We start from the raw sequence: 2500 nt of genomic DNA, 5'->3' as shown, positions 1-2500 counted from the left end.
CTGGTGGTGGTGGTGGTGATGGTGGTGGTGGTGATGGTGATGGTGGTAGTGATGGTGGTGGTATTGGTGGTGGTGGTGATGGCGGTGGTGGTGGTGCTGGTGGTGCTGGTGGTGATGATGGTGGTGGTGATGGTGGTGATGGTGATGGTGGTGGTGGTGGTGATGGTGATGGTGGTGGTGGTGTTGGTTGTGGTGGTGATGGTGGTGGTGGTGGGGCTGGTGGTGATAGCTGTGGTGGTGGTGCCGCTGGAAGTGGTGGTGATGGTGGTGGTAGATATGGTGTTAGTGCTGGTGGTGGTAGTGATGGTGGTGGTGTTGGTGATGCTGGTGATGGTGGTGGTGATGGTGGTGATGGTGACTGTGGTGGTGATGGTGGTGGTGATGGTGGTGGTGATGGTGGTGGTGGTGGTGATGATGGTGGTGGTGGGGTGGTGGTGATGGTGGTGGTTGTGGTGGTGATGGTGGTGGTGGTGACGGTGGTAGTAGTGCTGGTGGTGGTAAAGATGGTGGTGATGGTGGTGGTTGTGGTGGTGATGGTGATGGTGGGGATGGTGGTGTTAGTGATGGTGGTGATGGTGGTGGTTGTGGTGGTGATGGTGGTGGTGGGGATGGTGGTGGTAGTGATGGTAGTGGGAGAGATGGTGGTGATGTTGGTGGTGATGGTGGTGGTGGTGATGGAGATGTTGGTGGTGGTAATATTGGTTGTGGTGGTGATGGTGGTGGTGGTGGTGCTGGTGGTGGTGCAGGTGGTGGTGGTGATGTTGGTGGTGGTGGTGGTGATGGTGGTGATAGTGGTGGTGGTGATGGTGATGATCATGGTGGTGTTGGTGGTGGTGGTGATGCTGCTGGTGGTGGTGGTGCTTGTGGTGTTGGTGGCGGGGGAAATGGTGAAGGTGGTGGAGGTGGTGATGGTGGTGGTGGTGGTGGTGGTGAGGGTGGTGGTGGTGTTGGTGGTGTTGCTGGAGATGCTGTTGGTGTTGGTGGTGGTGGTGGAATTGGTGGTGGTGGTGATGGTGGTGGTGGTGGTGTTGGTGGTGGTGGGGATGGTGGTGGTGGTGGTGATCTTGGGGGTGGTGGTGGTGCTGATGGTGATGGTGATGGTGGTGGTGGTGTTGGTGGTGGTGGTGGAGGTGCTGGTGGTGGTAGTGGTGGTGGCTGCGGTGGTATTGGTGGTGGTGGTGATGGAGGTGGTGGTGGTGTTGGGTGTGGTGGTGGTGGTTGAGGTGATGCTGGTGGTGGTGGTGATGGTGCTGGTGGAGATGGTGGTGGTGTTGGTGGTGATGGTGGATGTGGTGATGGTGGTGGTGGTGGTGTTGGTGGTGGTGGTGGTGGAGGTGATGCTTGTGGTGGTGGTGATGGTGCTGGTGGTGATGGTGGTGGTGGTGGTGGTGATGATGTTGGTGATGGTGGTGGGGGTAGTGGTGATCGTGATGGTGGCGGCGATGTTGGTGATGGTGATGGTGGTGGTGTTGGTGGTGGTGGTGATGGTGGTGGTGGTGGTGCTGGTGGTGGTGCTGGTGGTGGTTATGGTGATGATGGTGGTGGTGATGGTGGTGATGGCGATGGTGGTGGTGGTGGTGGTGGTGATGGTGATGGTGGTGGTGGTGTTGGTTGTGGTGGCGATTGTGGTGGTGGTGGTGTTGGTGGTGATGGTTGTGGTGGTGGTACTGCTGGTGGTGGTGGTGATGGTGGAGGTGGTGATGGGGGTGGTAGTGATGGTGGTAGTGATGGTGGTGGTGTTGGTTGTGGTGGTGATGGTGGTGATGGTGATGTTGGTTGCGGTGGTTTTGGTGATGGTGGTGATAGTGGTGATGGTGATGTTGGTGGTGGTGCTGGTGGAGGCGATTGTGATGGTGGTAGTGGTGGTGATGCAGATAGTGGTGGTGATGGTGATGGTGTTGGTGGTGGTGGTGGTGGTGATGGAGGTGGTGGTGATGGTGGTGATGGTGATGGTGACAGTGGTGGTGGTGATGGTGGTGGTGGTGATGGTGGTGATGGTGATGGTGGTGGTGGTGGTGGTGATGGAGGTGGCGGTGATGGTGGTGATGGTGATGGTGACAGTGGTGGTGGTGATGGTGGTGGTGGTGAAGGTGGTGGTGGAGATGGTGGTGGTGATGGTGGTGATGGTGGTGGTGGTGGTGATGATGGTGGAGGTGATTGTTATGGTGGAGGTGGTGGTGGTGATGATGGTGGTGGTGGTGATGGTGGTGGTGATGGTGGTGGTGGTGGTGATGGTGGTGTTGGTGGTGATGATGGTGGAGGTGATTGTTTTGGTGGAGGTGGTGGTGGTGATGGTGGTGGTGATTGTGGTGGTGGTGATGGTGATGGTGGTGGTGGTGGTGGTGATGGTGGTGGTGATGGTGGTGGTGGTGGTGGTGATTATGGTGGTGGCGGTGGTTATGATGCTGGTGGTGGTGGTGATGGCGATGTTGGTGATGGTCATGATGGTGATGGTGGTGGTGGTGATGATGGTGGTGGTGCTGATGGTGATGGTGGCGGT

This window comes from Carcharodon carcharias (assembly GCF_017639515.1).
Source record: "Carcharodon carcharias isolate sCarCar2 chromosome 27 unlocalized genomic scaffold, sCarCar2.pri SUPER_27_unloc_1, whole genome shotgun sequence".
Classification (NCBI taxonomy): Eukaryota; Metazoa; Chordata; class Chondrichthyes; order Lamniformes; family Lamnidae; genus Carcharodon; species Carcharodon carcharias.
The sequence above is the reverse complement of the archived record's forward strand: the minus strand, read 5'-3'. Positions refer to the sequence as shown.